At 41.6% G+C, this 22,324-nt stretch overlaps 2 protein-coding genes across 2 annotated transcripts in view; one reads left to right on the top strand and one right to left on the bottom strand.

Annotated features, from left to right (window-relative positions):
- The window catches only part of LOC139376285 (uncharacterized), a 1,125,987-nt gene that overhangs the window by 97,673 nt on the left and 1,005,990 nt on the right, over positions 1–22,324 (bottom strand). The window lies entirely within an intron of this gene.
- Positions 2,021–22,324, top strand: part of LOC139383186 (tumor protein p53-inducible protein 11-like) — a 92,864-nt gene continuing 72,560 nt past the window's right edge. Inside the window, exon 1 of the mRNA XM_071127625.1 lies at positions 2,021–2,083. The gene's annotated coding sequence lies outside the window, so the exon portion shown is untranslated. The remainder of the gene's footprint in view (positions 2,084–22,324) is intronic.

The raw sequence follows: 22,324 nt of genomic DNA, 5'->3' as shown, positions 1-22,324 counted from the left end.
TCTCCCTGGCATATTACATAATTTATGCAGCAGCATACAAGACATTTTTGGACTCACTGTTGTGCTGTGCTCACTTGAACAGGAAGGTGGCTTAGCAGTCCTTCTTGTGGGCAAATGTTGTCTTGAAACTTTGTCATCAAAGTCTGTCATTCTCTGGATTTATGGTGTTTTCAAGACAACTGGGAACTATGAAAGAAAACAAGGTCGCATCTTGACGTCAGTGATCTTCAGGTCGGAGCTCGAGAAAGAGGCCCGGAGTTCCTGACTTGGAATCCCGAGTTGGATAACCGTTCAAACCGTATTTTCCCAGACAGAGTTCCCAGTTGTCTGAGATTTCCCAGTTCCGAGTTTCCAGTTGTTTTGAACACGGATGAAAGCATGCTGGATGGACAGCATGGTCAATGTATTCAACCTTTTGTGGCCCATGGTGTTGCATGTGAAAGTTTATCCTTTTAAGCTTTGTTTAACCCAGACTTGGACCACACACCCTCTCCACCAATTCGCAGACAGGGGAAACAAAATAGTGATTGCTTTGCAAAGCTTGCAGTTAGCCACTGATTCCTTCCAAACCATTCATTGCTGATTCTGCGATTTCCAACTTGTTGTGTAATGTTTAGGTCCAATGGCCGATGATTAATAATTTATCTTCTTATGACAAGGATTGAAAAGGATTTGCCAGTAGATGGTCAACGTGATTCATGATGATGACTGCTAGCTTGCTAGCTAAGATTCCAGTCCAATCAAAGCTACGGCAGATTTTGCGTAATTTGACATCATTTTATCTGCGGCCAATGACCTTGAGCCTTCTTGGATGGGCACTTCTAATGTAAATCTATGGCAGCACCCAAGGGGGCTTGAATGTTCTAGCTCTTCCTGTAGATTTTATAGTGATGTAGTGTCCCCATGAGTGACCGAACATTGAGCCAATCACGGCGCAACTAGAGAAGTTTACCAACGCCAACGTTCCGGAATTTTCCGCTGGCTACCCCACCACCACAGAAAGCACTGAGCTGGGCTGAAACGCCTGCATTTTGGAGTTGCCTTACTCAAGAAGGCAAAAAATAGACCATGTTTGTATTCGGCTTTATTAAAATCAATTCATATTTTTGTTTTTACATTGTTTGCAAACTGATATATATTAATGCCTAAATAACATGCAAAACAGCCAACATCAACAAACAAAATGGTTTTTTCCACACTTTTTTTTTGCTAAACAGGTGGGGCTCAAAACAGGTGGGGCTCTAAACAGGAGGGGCTCTAAACAGGAGGGGCTCTAAACAGGTGGGGGGCTCTAAACAGGTGGGGGGCTCTAAACAGGTAGGGGGCTCTAAACAGGAGGGGCTCTAAACAGGAGGGGCTCTAAACAGGTGGGGCTCTAAACAGGAAGGACTCTAAACAGGTGGGGGCTCTAAACAGGTGGGGCTCTAAACAGGTGGGGCTCTAAACAGGTGGGGCTCTAAACAGGAGGGGCTCTAAACAGGTGGGGCTCTAAACAGGAGGGGCTCTAAACAGGTGGGGCTCTAAACAGGTGGGGCTCTAAACAGGTGGGGCTCTAAACAGGTGGGTATCTAAACAGGTGGGGCTCTAAACAGGTGGGGCTCTAAACAGGTGGGGCTCAAAACAGGTCAACTCTGCCATGAATGACTGGTCGCCACTGGCTCTTATAACCTCCACCACGCACAGCCAAAAGAGGACTTTTTCTTAGCTACCGTGCTTCTACAGTACACCTGTATTGCTGGCTCTTTAGGGTTTTAGGCTGGCACTGTGACAACTGCTGATGTAAAAATGTTTTTGATTGATTGATTAGTTAATTCCCTAATAAAATAGCATAGCTATGTGTTTGTATAGTGATATGCATTTCTCAAAATAAGACGGGGATTATGAAAAACCTACTCGGCAACGAGTAGTCTACATATTACGGTAATGATACTGCGCTCCCTTGTGCGTACCTCCCATTACGGTACCTGCATACATCCGTCGGATTCTCCACCCCACTGTTTGCAAACCCATAGAGCACAGCTCAAAAGCTGCTGTTCGAATACCAGTGAAAGGAAAACTCTGGATTGTCTTCGCTTGCTATACTGTAAGTACACACAAACTTCAGTTTGTTTCGCTCAAACATTTCTTTGCGTGTTATTTTTATTTATCAATAACTCGGTTTAGTTGAACAGTCGGTTTGCGTAGTTGAATGTCTTTTTTAAAATTTGAAAGATATATTAACTTCTCTGGACAAATAAACAATATTTTTAATTGCTAGATTGAGGGCAAAATGAGTTAATTATGTACGTCTGGTGGAATGTGTGTTTTGATAGAATTTCAAGAATCACGCATTGGTTAATTCAACGGCGCTTGTCCATTTGACACTTCTGATTATTCCTTGATGAAACAGTCACCACCAATATTCCCGATAATAGCTCATATTCCGGTTTAGGTCTTCTTCCGGATAAATTGATCAGCACTTTTGATATCCCGCTCACAAGTATCCCTGCAGCTATGAATAAACAGAATATTCCTAATTTGGCCAGGGACAGCGGAACGATTTTTTGTGTTTTTTTTGACAGGGTTGCGGGGGAAAAAAATCCCGACATTAGGTAGGCTATTAGTACATTTGTATATAATAAGCTGCATGTATGCATCTAACCTTCTGTCATTACTTGATGCTCTTTAGAATAACCTACTAAATAAAGCCTTGTATCAGATTCTGATAAGCATCGGTGGAATGAACGCATCATCAACTTTGACATCGCCAAAGTTCTCTTTCATTTCTGCCTCACTTGAGGAGCGAAAACGATTACACTGAAAACCCATCTAGCACGTTTGGTGGCGATAATACAACCGAGCCCCATTCATCTTCAATGAAGTGGGCGAGGGACCTTTGAGGGAGGGAGTTGTACACGGCAGGACTGAAGTTTTGACTCATACTCCACGACAGCGCATTGATATTGACCAATCGAAGCTGGCTATAGCTTCCAACCGCTACTGGATTGGCTGACTGGCTGTTGATAGCTACCTTGCGGGGCCCTCAGGTGAGGGCTAACAGGAGATCGAGACTAGCATGGCCAGGCAGTGCTGCTTGCATAGATCCTCTTAGGGACAGGGGAGATTTTCCTTACACATTTTCGAAATGACATCAATTTGTCTACTGGTTTTAAGCAATGGTGTAAAAAATACTTGAAAGTACTACTTCGTTTTTGGGGATATCTGCACGTTACTATTTAATTTGACAACTTTTACTTCACTACATTCTTAATGAAAATACTGTACTTTTGACTCCATACATTTTCCCAGACAACCAAAAGTACTCGTTATATTTTGAATGTTGAGCAGGACAGGAAAATGGTCTAATTCAAGCGCTTATCAAGAGAACACGTGGTCATCCCCACTGCCTCTGGCCTGGAAGACTTACTGAACACATGCGTCTTTTGTAAATAATGTTGGACAGTGCCCCTGGCGATCTATACATTTTAAAAACAAGAAAATGGTGCCGTCTGCTTTGCAGAGTCAACTCTGCAGGCTACGTGGCCTAATACACCTCTGTGAAGTACTGCAAAAAACTAAAGTAACGTTTTGAATAAAATTACCTTTGAATTTACTCTACCGGTTGACATACGCCATTGGAAAACAGTGGATGACACCGCGCATTGATTTAAAATAAACGATGTATTGCAGCATCCGAAGAAAATAACCTATTTTATACAGGACAAACATAAGTTTCCAAGTACGCATTAAATAATTTGACTGATAGATTCAATGTAGTCGGAGGTATACTCCGCCAAAAGTCATTGCCACTCAACTCCATTGAGATGTGATGTACACGTTGTGGAGTTGAGAATTTTCAGCTGAATGACTGTAGTCTACCTGCTAGCAGCGTGTGTCCTGAGTCCGACACTACATCCGTAATCGGCAGACATGTCTGATTAGAGAATCGCTGTTTGCATCACGAGCAGTGAACAAAAAAAACTTACATCTAGTCTTTAGATGCTACAACTTCTGTTGTTCCTGTTGCAAAATGTTTTACAACAGATTAAACATTTTTCAACAATCGCCGTAATGAATACACCCCTGTCTGGTTCACACCTGTCTGTTGTTAGATAATGAGTGCCGCAAAACGGGAAGTAAATTAAACGTATGCGTGCAAAGCTAGACCAAAACATTGGCATCCATATTAGATTATGATTTGGGGAGGGGGTTAGTGTCAATTGAATTTAATAGGTTTTTGTTCATTGCTTGGTGACTCAAATGGCGACTCGCCAGTCAGAACCGTGAGGCTGAGAAAAGGTTATAGGGTGTTATAGGGTGTTGTGACCCAATGAGTCCCACCGTATCACTGGTGTGTTTTGGACTTCTAACCTATTTTTAAGATTGTGTGTTTGAGCCATTGGTCCGTGTGATTTAACGGGGGCGGAGCTACAACTGTGTTTGAGCCATTGGTCCGTGTGATTTAACGGGGGCTGAGCTACAACTGTGTTTGAGCCATTAACGGGGGCAGAGCTACAACTGTGTTTGAGACAAGGGTGGATTCCGAAGGGGCCCGGGGCCCCAAATCTTTTTATACAAAAATGTCCGAATGGTTTTAGCTACAAACTACGATAAGCCATCTGTAAAAAGCTGAGACTGTTGTGCTCTATGATGCTACACAAATGTCATTAGAAGGTAATACATCTTCTACATAGAAGATCATAGGAAATCCCAGGTCATAGTGTCTATAATAGTGTAAGGGGTTCTTCTACATAGACCATAGGAAATACCAGGACATAGTGTGTATAATACTGTAATAAACTCACATAGTTGCTGTCACAAACTCCAAACGCCACACCGTCGTCACTGACTAGTTAGATATTAATTTCCCACTGAGCAAACATTTTCTGTGCTTACAGCATTTATATCAGGGTTTTGCTTAGGCAGACCTTAGTAGTTTAATTTTTTATAAAAAAAAATACATTTTTCAGTAAGACTCATAAATGCAACAGTTTATGTCCAATAGTTTTGTGTTCTACTTGTAGCCCTGGTTGTCCCTTTTAAAGAACACGGTAAAACACTTCATTGTGAGGTTCAATATAAAGGCTGGACATGCAGATAAATAAGCAGACAAATTTTTTTTGCTGGGATCTCGGTACTGATAGGGTTAATGTGTTACCGTAGCCTAGCGGATAGAACATTTCTCTGCTTGTTGTTTTCAGTCATTCCTCTTCGTGCTTCAACACGATCTGTCAATGTGTGTGAACTGAACATGACCAACCATACTTAAAAGGAGAAGAAAAAAAACTTTTTTTAGTACAAAAATGAACATGGATTGCTTCTAAACCATTATAGGAAGAAGCTGTTTTAAAGTGCTTTAAAAAAATAACAGAAAATTACCTTTCCCTTTGACAAATGGAAGGATATAGTAGAGGGACTGAGGCGGGTAAGAGGGACTGAGGCGGGTAAGAGGGACTGAGGCGGGTAAGAGGGACTGAGGCGGGTAAGAGGGACTGAGGGGTGGTCAATAATAGTATTGCTTCAGGCTCTTTCATGGCAGAATGGTGTATTCACTCTTGCAGAAGGAGGAAGAGAATAGGGGCAAGGACTGTGTGTGGGTGTCTGATGCATGTCGGGGACTGTTTGTGTATTGTCCCTGTATGCACAGTTTTTTGAGCTTGAAGTCAGAATTATTTTTAAGAAAACCTGGATAGACACCATGCCAGGGAAAGCTGCCTCTTTCCTGTGTTTGTGAGTGTGCGTGCGAAATCCCCCCCCCCCCCCCCCCCCCCCCCCCCCCCCCTACTTCTTGAAGCAACCTAATAGGTTTGACCTGCTCTGTAAAAGCCAGGAACCATACTATTTGGGTGTGTTTTGATGGGTGTCTTCCTGTCTCTCTCTCTCTCCTAATGTGAGACTTAGATCACTCCCTAGTTTCTACAGGTCTGTGGACACGCAACTAGTGTTTTTAAATACAAATTGAACTGATATGTAGAGAGAGACGTGTGACTTGGTTCTGTAGCGATATGTTGGCAAATTTGTGTAGGGCAGGCATATTGTACATAGAGATGCAACTGGAACTATCACTGCTCCCATCTGTATACAGTAGATGTGATGCCTGGCAAGAGAAGTTGTTGAAAGTGGGATCTTTCTCTGTTCCTACCGTGTGTGTGTGTGTGTGTGTGTGTGTGCGCGCGCGCGGTTTGTATAAAAGCCGAACGGCTACATAAATGTCAGCTGACTGAACACAGGGATTGTGTTGCGAGCCAAACAGTAGTCTCCTGTTTTCCTGCTCCGAGGGAAACGAACACCCTTCTTAACCTTTCTTCGCCCATGACAACGGTTCCATCACAGTAAACGTTGGACCTGTAAACAAAGGCTAAGTCAAGGGGGCTTGTGGTTCCGGAGACATATTGAGACATTTTCCCGAAAGGGACACAAATTATTTTAAAATAAGCCAATTCTTGGACTAATAAAGCACTTTCAACTGAGAATCTCTGTGTCTGGGAAAACAGGCCTGGTGTGTTTCGTGATTGGTCGATGTTGGCGCAAATTCCTTTCAATAAAGACCTAGACAACCAGGTGAAGGGAGTTCCTTTTAGTAATTAGTGATCTTAATTCATCAATCAAGTATGAAAACCCCGCAGACACTCGGCCCTCCGTGGAATGAGTTTGACACGTGGTCCACATGCTCTTTCCATGACAGACTGACCAGGTGAATACAGGTGAAAGCTATGATCACTTATTGATGTCACTTGTTAAATCCACTTCAATCAGTGTAGATGAGAGAGGGAGGAGACAGGTTAAAGAAGGATAAAAAAATATATATATATATATATATTATTTTTTTTTTTTAAATCTTAAGGCAATTGAGACATGGGTTGTGTATGTGTGCCATTCAAATCACAATACATTGAGAATCTCATATACGTATTGTATCGGCACCTAAATATCGTTGATAATATCCTAATGTGAGATCTCTAGCAATTTCCAGTAGTGATGCACTGATGTGATATTTCCGGTCGATATACCGATATCTGTTATTTTCCTTGCCAAAAAAACCAATACCGATATTTAAAGTTTTTGCTGCCTTTAAAAGAACAAAACAAAAAAAACATTCTAGTGCAGTTAAATAGTTAACACACACACATGGATACAGCGGTCTAAGACACTGCATCTCAGTGCAAGGGGCGTCACTACAGTCCCTGGTTCGAATCCAGGCTGTGTCACATCCGGCTGTGATTGGGAGCCCCTAGGGCTGCGCACAATTGGCCCAGCGTCATCCGGGCCGTCATTGTAACTAATAATTTGTTCTTACCGGTCTTGCCTAGTTAAATTAAGGTCACATCACACACACCACACTGACCAAAAAGTTATTTTGTTGGCACCCCCGAGCTGACAAGGTACAAATCTGTCGTTCTGCCCCTGAACAGGCAGTTAACCCACTGTTCCTAGGCCGTCATTGAAAATAAGACTTGCCTAGTTGCCTAGTTAAATAAAGGTAAAATAAAAATAGATATTTTTTTACTTATGTCCCCATGACCAGTAAAACATCATCAAAACCTTTTTATTTCACTTACTTGCTGTGCTGTTTCATTGTTCAGTCGTTTCATTGTCAACCAGGATTTCTATGGAACACAGTTTGCGTGTCAAACAAGATACACGTCAAACAACACTATTTGATGTCTCAAATAAGCCTGTTGACCAATCAGGACCTGAATATGACTGCATGTCACATCATAATTTAATGCGTTCATAATTTACGTAGTTATTACACATTCATTACACTATCACTTGTATTTCATTTGTCACAACGATTCATTGATACCTATGCTATGATGCTGGTAAAGTTGTCTGCGCTCCTACAGTGCTGGTCATAAAAAATAAACGCTAGCTAGCTGATGGATGCAAACAATGTTCTACCCCCGAAAACATAGCAAAACGACATAATCTAGGTGTCATCATCTAAAATAACCTTTATTTTATAAAGTCGGACCCATCTATGTGAAGCTCGCCACAATAGTAGACTTTGCAGTTAGCCTTCAAAATAAAAGTATGGCATAATTCTACTATTTGTATTCATTTGCATCACTGCCAATGACATACTTTTATTTTGAAGAAAAAAACGTAAATTCCACCATTGTGGCTAGCTTCACAACCCAGTCCGGTCAAGCCTCACTAGCCAGATGAAGCTAGCTGGCTGATTTTATAATGTTAGCTTTGGGCAACAGGGATAAGTAGCTGGCTAGCTATTTATTTTCATGAGCTGAAGTTCAATTTCAATAGGCGAACAACAAGTGGCAACCTAGGGAATACTTACTCACAAGGATTCCTAAAACATTGCTAAGAATAATGAAAATAACTGCATTTTCAATTCATTGTTTTCAGGCTGTTTGTATTTGTGCTAGCTAGGTACCAAACTAAAGCTAGCTCCTCTAGAAGTTGTGGTCGAACAAATGATGCTTTATTACCAACGCGGTATTGTACACATTGTTCGTGGCCGGTGTTTTGCTTGTAGAGGTTTTTTTTGTACAGCTTTGACAGTACTACTATATCTTTTTGACACACAAAGACCCAAACGGCGTTCCGTAGTATCTATGTCGTGAAGCTAATAGCAGTGACGCTATTACTGTGTAACTCCGGTAGGGCTACATCTGAAAAATAGCTCACTTGGTAGTGTGTACTCGACCGGTCGGCGAAAGCCAACATCACTCACAACAGAGAACAGTTGATTGTCAAGGGCAACAAATTCCATTATCTTAGCTTTAATGGTTTTCACCTTTCGAGTTGTCTCGCTGAAATGTTCTTACTCTTTCAAATGACTGATGGACTTGTTGGCTGCTCGATCCACACAGCAGACATTGTGGGCGAGGTTAGGAATGATGTGTTGCTCATATAGCGCTACATTTTACGTGGCATCATTACGTCATGTACCTTCGTTATACAGGTATGTCAGCTTTGACGTCGGTTTTTAACATCGGGCCGATACCACTGTTGGCCTTTCTAGCTAATATCGGCCGATTCTGATATGTTAACCGATATATCGTGCATCCCTAATTTCCAGCCCTAGCTGCATAACTGTACTATTTAATAACTAATGAACCCTACCACCAAATCGTCCTTCCGGGTCAGGAATGAATCATAAGGATCGTCAATATGGATGATCGTCCATCTTGTTAGATAGACATGACGGGGAGACTGTTCTTTCTTCCTTTCTCGGCTCCCATGGAGCGAAGGATTCATCATTGAGATTTGATATGACATGGCTGAGCTGATTTGGGCCGCGGAGCTAAGATGGTTATTGCAAGCGTCTGTGAAGATGGTGTCTTTCGTTAGCTGTTTTTAAAAAGAGATACTGGTGAGATTCTTTCTACTTACAGAAAGAATCTCTGTCAGTGGAAATGGATACCATTTTTCATGTCTCCGTGTGCTGTATGAAGGAAGTTGGGTGTGTTTGCGAGCCAATGCTAACTAGCATTAGCATTAACTAGCGTTAGCATTAGCGCAATGATGAAGTCTACAGGTACGGTAGCATACCCATGATATTGAGTCATCAAATTTTGTCACTTATGCCGAATACAACAGGTGTAGGTAGACCTGACTGTGAAATGCTTACATACAAGCCTTTAACCAACAATGCAGCTTCAAGAAAATGGAGTTAAGAAAATATTTACTAAAGTGTGTATAGATATAGATGGTACCAGTCAAAATTTTCGGACACACTCATTCCAGGGTTTTTCTTTATTTTTTACTATTTTCTACATTGTAGAATAATAGTGAAGACCTCAACAATGGGAAAATAACACACAAAAAATGCATGGAATCATGTAGTAACCAAAAGTGTTAATCTAATCTAAATGTATTTTATACTTTGACATTCTTAAAATAGCCACCCTTTGCCTTGATGACAGCTTTGCACACTCTTGGCATTCTCTCAACCAGCTTCATGAGGTAGTCACCTGGAATGCATTTCAATTAACAGGTGTGCTTTAAGTTCATTTGTGGAATTTCTTTCCTTAATGTGTTTGAGCCAATCAGTTGTTTTGACAAGGTAGTGTTGGTATACAGAAGATAGCCCTATTTGGTAAAAGACCAAGTCCATATTATGGCAAGAACAGTTGAAATAAGCAAAGAGAAATTACGGTCCATCATTACTTTAAGACATGAAGGTCAGTCAATCTGGAAAATTTCAAGAACTTTGAAAGTTTATTCAAGTGCAGTCGCAAAAACCATCAAGCGCTGTGATGAAACTGGCTTTCATGAGGACCGCCACAGGAAAGGAAGACCCAGAGTTACCTCTGCTGCAGAGGATAAGTTCATTAGAGATAACTGCACCTCAGATTGCAGCCCAAAGAAATGCTTCACAGAATTCAAGTAACACACATCTCAACATCAACTGTTCAGAGGAGACTGGGTGAATCAGGCTTTCATGGTCGAATTGCTGCAAAGAAACCACTACTAAAGAACACCAATAATAAGAAGAGACTCGATTGGCTCAAGAAACATAAGCAATGGACATTAGACCGGTGGAAATCTGTCCTTTAGTCTAATGAGTCCAAATTTTAGATTTTGGTTCCAACCTCCATGTCTTTGTGAGACGCAGAGTAGGTGAACGGATGATCTCCGCATGTGTGGTTCCCACCGTGAAGCATGGAGGTGGTGGTGCTTTTCTGGTAACACACAGTGATTTATTTTAGAATTCAAGGCACACTTAACCAGCATGGCTACCACATCATTCTGCTGTGATAAATTAATGATATGTACCCTTTTTTAATTCTTGAAGAATATAGTTAATGATGCATTCTTAGTTTTTTTTATAAGTTGAGTTCACCTATCACAGTCCATCAGAACCCAAAATATCATATAAGCTTGTTTTACTCCAATGTTTGTAAACAAAGTGAATTTAAACAAACACTGTATAGCCTCAATATTAAAACTGTACTTTTGATATCATGCATCCATAGCTCTGTGCCGATTTTTAAATTTGATTGTGGTTACATTTCTCCAGCCCCATCCCTCAGCTTTTTTATTTTTTACCAAAACAGCGACCGGGAGAATGCTTTGTTTCAACTACTGATTGCAGCTTTAAATCCTTAGAGATCTGTGAGGAACATTCCTTGGCAAAGGGTATCCTGAAGGCAGAATTTTCTTGGAATGGGAACCAGCCAATGAGGCGCTTGTCAACATGATTATCATCATGTTGTAGATTCCAATGGGGTCAGAGCTCACCACGTGTAAAATATAGTGGACTACGATACCCACATGAATATATATTGCTCAGTGGACTACGATACCCACATGAATATATATTGCTCAGTGGACTACGATGCATTTTCTGCAACAGTGAGTCTGATTTTTAAATGGTTGGATATAGAAGATAGGCTTATCTCAGCGGTAGGTGTTGTGTTTCGGCGTTTGCCCCGAGGGGTTGATGGTGTGGAGCTGCAGAGAGGTTTTTATCTTCATGGAAATGGTTGGGTGTAGAGTAGATGGAAGCCTCTGGCAGTGGTAGCCTATGGTTGACATTCATTTGGTCTTTCTGTAGTGTTGGCTTCATTCAAAGTGACTTACGGTACAGTGATTACAGCTATTTTTAGTTTGTAATCCCTGTGGAAATGAAACTCATAACCTTTTTGTTCTAGCGCTTACAAAGGAAGCCACACAGGACGACTGGTTGAGATTGTGGTTGGCATCTCTCACTGTTAATCTCTCACCGTGGAAAGGAAGTGCAGTACTGCAGATGTTTGAGATTCAAATCGGCCTCTAGAGTCGGCTATGATGGGCTACTGATGCAGTGCAGGGAGCCACTCAGCCCTGAGCCCTCAGTCATCCCAGAGACGCACGGATAGATTTTAATTTTTTTAATTTCACCTTTATTTAACCAGGTAGGCCAGTTGAGTTCTCATTTACAACTGTGACCTGGCCAAGATAAAGCAAAAAAGAACAGAGTGACACACAGGATAAACAAAAGTACAGTCAATAACACAATAGAAAATGTCTATATACAGTGTGTGCAAAAAGTCTATATACAGTGTGTGGAAATGGAGTAAGGAGGTAAGGCAATAAATAGGCCATAGTGGTGAATTAACACTGGAGTGATAGATGTGCAGATGATGATGTGCAAGTAGAAATACTGGTGTGCGAAAGAGCAACAAAAAAAAAGTAAATAAAAACAATATGGGCATGAGGTAGGTAGCTTGGATGTGCTATTTACAGATTGGCTGTGTACAGCTGCAGTGATCAGTGAGCTGCTCAGATAACTGATGTTTAAAGTTAGTGTTACGGATACAGGTATCCTGTGTGTGTATCCTGTGTGTATTTTCTTTCCTTCTCCACTATTCACAGGTGTCACCAATCATCATTCCCCAATCAAGTCATTAATCTGAAGACACACCTCATCCTGTTTCCATTACCCAATCACATCCCCTTTCCCTTGGTTTAAAAACCCATTCCGTTGTTTCCCCCATGTCTCTCTCTCTCTCACGCTCTCTCTTTGTATGCAGAGATCTCTCTTTTGTTTTTACATGCCACTTTGTCTGTTATCCTGTGAGTTTTGTTATGGTGTTTGTTGGATGGTGGGGAAAGGGGCTACCAAGCCAAGTCGCCCATGGGCCTACATTACACGTAGGAATACTTTGTCTAAGTACCCTAGTTAGAACTGGGCAGACCACCCACTGTATTTTATTGGTTAGGTAGTTAGCTCTATTGAAGCATCTAGCTTAGGGGTGTTTTGGGATATTTCCTTATTTCCTTGGGTCCAGCTCAGCCCCATTTCCCCTCTTTACTGTTTAAAAATAAACCAATAGTGTTTAGACGGTAGATTTAAGGTTTTTGTTCTCGCTGTTCCCTTCTCACTGTTATAATTTTTCTCGTCCCCCCCAAAGGGATTCATAACAGTCAGTGAGGGAGATATGTCTCTTTTTTTGTTGCAATTTGTTCCAGTCACTGGCAGCAGAAAACTTCTCACTGTTATAATTTGCATGATGTTACGGGTCTCGTTGGGGTTTTTAACGCTCAACAGTTTCCTGTTTTGTATCCAGAATGGTCCACCACCCAAAGGACATCCAGCCAACTGGACACAACTGTACTGCAGTGATAGCTGAGATGGTTGAGAGAGCCCAGTGTCTGGGCTCTGTTGTGTTGTTGCTGGTCTGCCAACAGTAGCATGGCTGTCCCAGAGGCTCAGACATCACTGCACGCTGGGCTGGACAACACAAGCAGCTGTCCAAGTTCCAGATGCCAAGATGCACGCTCTCCTGGGCTCGATGCACGCTCTCCTGGGCTCGATGCACGCTCTCCTGGGCAGCCGCGGCGCAGACCAGGCAGATGGTGACCCCGTTAACTAAATTTGAACCATGGCATTCTGTCGCCAAGATTTCTGTTGCCTTTCTCGGTCACCTACACAGTTCTCCGTCACTGGGACGGTTTTCTGTCATATGGATTCTTTGTAATGAAAAAAAAAAAGTTCTTAGGACTGGAATTGGTCAAACTTGCAGTTGAATACATGTACAAAATGATCCACCTTATAAAATCTGTTTTATTTTTGGAATAGTTCCATTTAGTTTTCTGAATTTTGTTTTTTGTATTTTCAGGTTTCATAATTTTCCCAGTTTTTCTGCTCTCTCTCCCATCCACTTTTTTTCTTAATAGGAAAAACAACAAAATTGGATGTTTTATATGTCCACAACAATGCTAAAAGCACATCAGGAGACCAATCTCGAGGTATGGTGAAAAAATAATTAATTCAAGTGTCCACCTAGCAAGAGGCTGTTTTAGTGGTGTTTTTAAAAAGGCACGTGATTAGAGTTTGCCAAACAATATACCCTGGATTGATGCATTATGCCAAGTATGTATAGGCTACTTGTAGATAACATTTAGTTGAGAAGGTATTGGGGGAAGCCTTTCCATCAACCAGAATAAGGTTGTCGTTAGCATCATTGCTAACGGCTGCACAGAGGCATTAACACCAAAAAATGTCTGTAGCATTGAAGGTCCCCAAGAACACTGGCCTCCCATAATTCTTAAATGGAAGAAGTTTGCAACCACCAAGACTCTTCCAAGAGCTGGCCGCTCGGCCAAACTGAGCAATCCTGGGAGAAGGGCCTTGGTCAGGGAGGTGACTAAGAACCTGATGGTCACTCTGACAGAGCTCCAGAGTTCCTCTGTGGAGATGTCCTTCTGGAACATTCTCCCATCTCTGCAGTACTCCACCAATCAGGCCTTTATGGTAGTGACCAGACGGAAGCCACTCCTCAGTAAAAAAGAACATGACCGCCTGCTTTGAGTTTGTCAAAAGGCACCTTAAGGACTCTGACCATAAAAAACAAGATTCTCTGGTATGATGAAAACAAGATTGAACTCTGGCTTCAATGCCAAGCTTCATGTCTGGAGGAAACCAGGCACTATCTGTACGGTGAAGCAAGGTGGTGGCAGCATCATGCTTTGGGGATGTTTTTCAGTGGCGGCGACTGGGAGACTAGTCAGGATCAAGGGATAGATGAACGGAGCAATGTACAGAGATCCTCGATGAAAACCTGCTCCCGAGCACTCGGACTGGAGTGAAGGGTCACCTTCCAACAGGACAATGACCCTAAGCACCCAGCCAAGACAACATAGCTTCGGGACAAGTCTCTGATTTGTTCTTGAGTGGCCCAGGCAGATCCTGGACTTGAACCCGATCGAACATATCTGGAGAGACCTGAAAATAGCTGTGCAGCTACACTCCCCATCCAGCCTGACAGAGCTTGAGAGGATCTGCAGAGAAGAATGGGAGAAACTCCCACAAATACAGGTGTGCCAAGCTTGTAGCGTCATACCCAAGAAGACTTGGCTGGAATTGCTGCCGAAAGGTGCTTCAGCAAAGTACTGAGTGAAGGGTCTGAATAGTTATGTCAATGTGATTTATATATATATATTTTTTTTATAAATAAGTCTAACGTAAGTGTTGTAAAAGTGATGGGGCCTGAATACTTACCGAATGCACTGTACATCTGTAAGGTCCCTCCAGTCAAGCATTGAATTTCAAGCACCGGTTCAATGAAAGCCGCATAAAAGGGCAGTGATTGGTAACCATAACAGATCAGACTGAATATCGCTTTAAGCCTGGTCAAGTTAATAATTAGGCTGTGGATGATGTATTAAACCACCCAGACACATCCGAGATCCAGTCGTCCTTCTGAACTGAGTTGCAGGGCAGGGATGAAACTGCTCAGGGGATGTTACCATTTGGTTGTTTAAAAAAAAAAACGCCTACAGAGTTCAATGGGGGGAGGATCAACTACACAATAAAGACCTGAATGACAGAGCGAAAAGAGCAATACAAATATTTCTGAACATTCATATGTATGCGACCAAGGCACTAAATGAATACTGAAGAAAAAAAGAAACACGGCAAAGGAATACACGTTTTGGCCTAAATGCAAAGCCCTATAGCAACACATCACTGAGTAACTGCCTCCTTCTTTCTCCCCATTTTTTTTTTTTTTTTTCAAGCATGGTGGTCTTTGCATGGGAATGCTTGACATCCGCAAATACTGGGGAGATTTTCAGGATAAGAATAAATGGGATGGAGGAAAAGCAAAAGACACAATCCTAGAGAATAAACTTGCTTCAGTCTGCTTTCCACCAGACGCTGTGAGAGGAATTCACCTTTCAACTGGACAATAACCTTAAAACAGAAGGCCACATCTAAACGGGAGTTTCTTACCAAGAAGACGGGGACATTTTCCAGAGTGGCCACCTTTGCAAGAAAATATTGTAAATGATAATGGGATAGTATGCAAATCTCTTATAGACTTACCCAAGAAGACTCACAGCTGTAATGTATGCCAAATGTGTCTCGAACACGCATTGAGTCAGGGAGGGGGGGGATACTTCATCAACGACTATATTTGCGTTATTTATTTTGTATTTAAAAAAATTAGTAATTAATGTAGCATTTTCCTTCCACTTTCACATTCCACTTTAAAATTAATCCAACTTAAATGAATTCTAATTAAATTAACTTTGTGACAATAACGTTTAAAGCAATCCAAGGGCTGTGACAACGTTTGCAAGGACCTGTATAGAATCGTGTGCATCGCAAGCGTCAAATTGTACGGAGGGAGGATTGCCAGAATTCTATAAATATGCACCTCCAAAGAAATTGTTTAGTGATCAAGAATATAAACCGTTTTTAGTTTGCAATGGGTCATTAAGTAATGATTACTGGCATAGGTGTAATGGTCTTTTTTGGTCTGTCATAATTGATTGAAATTGATTTAATTTACTGAGCGCTTGCATTTGGAATTTGTTGTTAACACTGAAGTATTACATAATCAAAATATGTTGGAGACAAAAGTTAATGAAAAGTGCTGTCTAAGTAGCCTGAAATAGACACATTAGCTTGAGACTCGGGACACTGTGACTTGACATGTTTGTGACTATAATTTCTTGCTCCCACCTCTGCTTGTTACCTTAAGGATGTAAGGGAACAGGTCATTAACAGTACGAGAGAGAGAGAGAGAGCTCTTGAGAGGTTGACTCTTTTGTTTGAGTTCAGACAAAAGTACAAACGAAGTAGAACTGGAACATGAGACTAAACCATTTGACAGTAGGATGTTACAGAATGGTGTAGTATGGAACTCTGTGTCCTCATGACACCTCTGTCTTCATCACAGTATTTCTTATGTATATGTTTCTGTCGTCATGTACTCTGTTAACTCTTTTTTTTTTTTTTTTTGATTTAAAGGCCCAATGCAGCTGTTTTTATATGAATATCACATTTCTTGGTAACAATTAAGTACATTACTGTAATAGATTTCCATTTAAAATGGACAAACTTTTGCTTGGCCTGTCTTTTTAGATTGATCTGACTGGGGGAGGGAAAACTGAAAACTAGCTATTGCTGGCAGAGGTTTGGAGCTCTTTGTTATTGGGCTATTAACCAATTTACCGTACAGTGATCTCACCGTGGTAAACTGAAACTCCCACCCATGCAAACCTGACTCGCCATCACCAAACCAGCCCCTCTCGACTATTAGGGGTGTAACGGTACACGTATTCGTACCGAACCGTTCGGTACTGGGACCTCTGTTCGGTCCGCACTGTGAACTCAAATGAAAAAAATCAAATGAAATCACAAGCCCGATAAGCTATGACGGCGCTGTGTTATATGCCTTTTTGAGTAAATCTGAGATGAAAACGGCTATTCCGTTAAAACAACTAAAGCTGCATAGGCACATTGTAATCAAAAATTAAAATCTTAATTGGGGCATTTTCAAGCTGTCCTTTTGTGAGGCGCAGCCGGGAACTAGTTCTGTACAATGGCAACTGGTGGGGTCAATAAACCTAGAGAATTCTCCATCGTTTTAGATATCCAGTTTGAAAACATTTTGGTTTCCTAGTCGATTTTAAACGGCAATGGACAGAGGGTATATTTACCTCTGCTCAACCAGATTACTTTATGCAACTGACAACACCGTAAACATGTCGCCGTAAACATGTCGACAGCACCCCAGTATTTCTACCGCTGGAGAAAAACGGAAACGCTAAAAACAATAACAACTTGGTCTCCCCTCAGTATTCAAGCATCTGATTCTGACCGGGCCAAAGAAATCAAAGAAATTACAAGAGCTGCGGCTATGTTTTATAGCCACGGATATGCGTCCATTCTCAGTGGTTGAGAAGAATAGTGGGTTTCAGCACCATGAAAGTGCTCGAGCCACGTTACGAACTTCACCCTCTCGCACGCACTGGTAGTGCCCGGTCTATATAAGCAAGTCAAAGTTGTCAATGAATTGGCCAATTCACCCTGTGTTACTCTTACTACATATGGATGGACAATCCAGGGCTACAGAGAGCTACAGTGCCTTCAGAAACTATTCATACCCCTTGATTTGTTCCACAGTTTGTTAAAGCCTGAATTCAAAATAGATTAAATCGTCCCCCCCCCCACCAAACTACACAAAATACCCCGTAATGACAAAATTAAAACATGTTTTTAGAAATGTTTGCAAATGTATTGAAAACGAAATACAGAAATCTAATTTAAATAGGTATTCATACCCCTGAGTCAATACATGTTAGAATCAACTTTGGCAGTGATTACAGCTGTGAGTGTTTTTGGGTAAATCTCTACGAGCTTTGCACATCTGGATTGTATAATATTTGCCCATTTAAAAAAAATATATATTTTCAAAATTCTTCAAGCTAATTGGTTGTTGATCATTTGTTAGACAACCATGTTCAAGTCTTGCCATAGATTTAAGTCTAAACAAACTCGCTACTTCTTGTATATTTGGCTTTGTGTTTTAGCTTATTGTCCTGCTGAAAGGTTAATTCTTCTCCCATTGTCTGGTGTAAAGCAGACTGAAACAGGTTTACCTCTAGGATTTTGCCTGTGCTTAGCTCCATTATGTTTATTTTTATCCTGAAAAACTCCCCAGTCCTTAACGATTACAAGCATACCCATAACATGATGCAGCCACCACTATGGTTGAAAATATGTGAAGTGGTACTCGATAATGTGTCGTATTGGATTTGACCCAAACACAATTTTTTTGGCAAAATTACTTTAGTGCCTTGTTGCAAACAGGATGCATGTTTTGGAATATTTAAATTCTTTACAGGCTTAATTATTTTCACTCTGTCATTTAGGTTACGGTAGTATTGTGGAGCAACTACTGTTGATCCTTCCTCAGTTTTCTCCTATCACAGCCATTCAGTTCTGTAACGGTTTTAAAGTCACCATTGGCCTCGTGGTTTCCTTCCTCTCCGGCAACTGAGTTAGGAAGGACGCCTGTATCTTTGTAGTGACTGGGTGTATTGATACACCATCCAAAGTGTAATTAATAACTTCACTATGCTCAAAGGGATATTCAATGTCGGCTTTAAAAAAAAAAAAAATAGTGTGTGTGTGTAACCCATCTACCAATAGGTGCCCTTAATGAGGAATTGGGGAAACCTCTCTGAAGGAACGTACAATTATCTGTATGTGTGGGGTACAGAGATGAGCTATTCATTAAAATCATCATGTTAAACACTATTGCACACAGGGAGTCCATGCAACGTCACATTTTTACTTCTGAAATTTTAGATTTGCCATTACAAAGGGGTTGAATACTTATTGACTCAAGACATTTCATTTTTAATTAATGTGTAAAAAAATATAAATTTCGACATTATGGGCTAGTGACAGTGACAAAAAAAAATCTAGATTCAAGAAATGTTAAATTGTGTCTGTAACACAGTACAATGTGGAAAGTCAAAGGGTTAAATACCTTGTGAAGGCTCTGTACTTAACAGTGACAGGCCGTCACCCCAGAGTGGGAAAGCACAGCTATGGTTACTACAGTGTCCTTTATGAGTCACACAAGTGCACATATTTCTATAGCAAAAGGCTATACCATATCTGAGCCATGTTTTACATGTTGAATTCACACTTCTTTATTTTAGTGTTGTTGAGTAATGGTGTTCTCATTTTAAGACGATACAAAGTGTTATTCCTGATAGTGACGTCACCAGGCATTACATGACTAATGACCATGGAGTCCAGGGGCGGTTGGTGCCGTTTAAGACGAGGGAGGACTATCTTTTTGGAGAAGGGCCTTATTTCTATTACAGCATATTGGACGTCTGTCATTCATTTTCCGTTCACCCAGTTTAATGTATCGTCGACAGGTTTAGGCTACTACATTATACTCCATTGTTCCCTATACCCATCATGAGGTTGCCTCAACCTAGCCAATGAATGAAAGTTCTCTAGAGCAGTGATGTTTTGGGGCTGTTGCTGGGCAACACGGACTTTCAACTCCCTCCAAAGATTTCTATGGGGTTGAGATCTGGACCTTGAAATGCTTCATACGAAGCCACTCCTTCGTTGTCCGGGCGGTGTGTTTGGGATCATTGTCATGCTGAAAGACCCAGCCACGTTTCATCTTCAATGCCCTTGCTGATGGAAGGATGTTTTCACTCAAAATCTTACGATACATGGCCCCATTCATTCTTTCCTTTACACGGATCAGACGTCCTGGTCCCTTTGCAGAAAAACAGCCCCAAATCATGATGTTTCCACCCCCATGCTTCACAGTAGGTATGGTGTTCTTTGGATGCAACTCAGCATTATTTGTCCTCCAAACACAACGAGTTGAGTTTTTACCAAAAAGTTATATTTTGGGTTTCATCTGACCATATGACATTCTCCCAATCTTCTTCTGGATCATGCAAATGCTCTCTAGCAGACTTCAGACGGGCCTGGACATGTACTGGCTTAAGCAGGGGGACACGTCTGGCACTGCAGGATTTGAGTCCCTGGCGGCGTAGTGTGTTACTGATGGTAGGCTTTGTTACTTTGGTCCCAGCTCTCTGCAGGTCATTCACTAGGTCCCCCCCGTGTGGTTCTGGGATTTTTGCTCACCGTTCTTGTGATCATTTTGACCCCACGGGTGAGATCTTGCGCGGAGCCCCAGATCAAGGGAGATTATCAGTGGTCTTGTATGTCTTCCATTTCCTAATAATTGCTCCCACAGTTGATTTCTTCAAACCAAGCTGCTTACCCATTGCAGATTCAGTCTTCCCAGCCTAGTGCAGGTCTACAATTTTGTTTCTGGTGTCCTTTGACAGCTCTTTGGTCTTGGCCATAGTGGAGTTTGGAGTGTGACTGTTTGAGGTTGTGGACAGGTGTCTTTTTATACTGATAAGTTCAAACAGGTGCCATTAATACAGGTAACGAGTGGAGGACAGAGGAGCCTCTTAAAGAGTAAGTTACAGGTCTGTAAGAGCCAGAAATCTTGCTTGTTTGTAGGTGACCAAATACTTATTTTCCACCATAATTTGCAAATAAATTCATTAAAAATCTTACAATGTGATTTTCTGGATTTTTTTTCTTCTCATTTCGTCTGTCATAGTCTGTCATAAGTGTACCTATGATGAAAATTACAGGACTCTCATCTTTTTAAGTGGGAGAACTTGCACAATTGGTGGCTGGCTAAATACTTTTTTTTGTGTGTGTGTGTGTGTGTGTGTGTGTGTGTGTGTGTGTGTGTGTGTGCTACATTTACGCTCCCACACAAAATCTACATACACTAACTACACACACACTTTTACTCTTCATTTGCTGCTTCTACATTCTTTACTATTTAATTTATTATCCTTAAGTTTCTCTACCCTGCCTTTCATGTCCATCTCTCCCTCAAATACCTCGTACATCTGCACATTGATCTGATATTTCCTGTATATAGCTTCACATTGTGGTGTGTGTAATTGTATTACTACTATTTTTAACTCTGCATCGTTGGGGCTCGTAAGCAAGTATTTCATAGTAAAGTCAACACCTGTTGTATTCGGCACAAAAAATATATATATATAATAAATAATAATAAAATATAGGAAATAACACTGATAATAACTTTTACAGTGTTAGTGTTAGTTTGGTAACACAGAAGAAACAGGATTTTTTATTTTTTTTTATTAAAATTTTTACCCCTTTTTCTCCCCAATTTCGTGGTATCCAATTGTTGTAGTAGCTACTATCTTGTCTCATCGCTACAACTCCCGTACGGGCTCGGGAGAGACGAAGGTTGAAAGTCATGCGTCCTCCGATACACAACCCAACCAAGCCGCACTGCTTCTTAACACAGCACGCATCCAACCCGGAAGCCAGCCGCAGGAAAGGAAACACTGTGCACCTGGCCACCTTGGTTAGCGCACACTGCACCCAGCCCACCACAGGAGTCGCTGGTGCGCGATGAGACAAGGACACCCCTACCGACCAAGCCCTTCCTAACCCGGGCGACGCTAGGCCAATTGTGCGTCGCCCCACGGACCTCCCGGTCGCGGCCGGTTACGACAGAGCCTGGGCGCGAACCCAGGGACTCTGATGGCACAGCTGGCGCTGCAGTACAGCGCCCTTAACCACTGGGCCACCCAGGAGGCCCAGAAACAGGATTTTGACTGCACTGAGCCTTTAAGAGCCTAGGAGAGAGCGAGAGTGGAGAAGGGGGGCTTTTCTTCCTTCCTGGCATTCATCTTTAATTTCTTCATTGTCTGTTGTCAGCAGGTCAACCAGGTATCGGTAATGTGGACCCTGGGTGGGTTGTGTTTGTGTTCTCACAACCCAGATGTCTCCATTGACATCCAATGGGCAAGAGCTTCTTGCTTTTCACAAATAACACGGTAACAGCCAGTACAGTCAGTAAATCACTCTTTGATTCTACTCTAGCCAGTACAGTCAGTAAATCACTCTTTGATTCTACTCTAGCCAGTACAGTCAGTCAGTAAATCACTCTTTGATACTACTCTAGCCAGTACAGTCAGTCAGTAAATCACTCTTTGATTCTACTCTAGCCAGTACAGTCAGTCAGTAAATCACTCTTTGATTCTACTCTAG

Source organism: Oncorhynchus clarkii, chromosome 2 (assembly GCF_045791955.1).
Source record: "Oncorhynchus clarkii lewisi isolate Uvic-CL-2024 chromosome 2, UVic_Ocla_1.0, whole genome shotgun sequence".
NCBI classification, from domain to species: domain Eukaryota; kingdom Metazoa; phylum Chordata; class Actinopteri; order Salmoniformes; family Salmonidae; genus Oncorhynchus; species Oncorhynchus clarkii.
The sequence above is the reverse complement of the archived record's forward strand: the minus strand, read 5'-3'. Positions and strand labels throughout refer to the sequence as shown.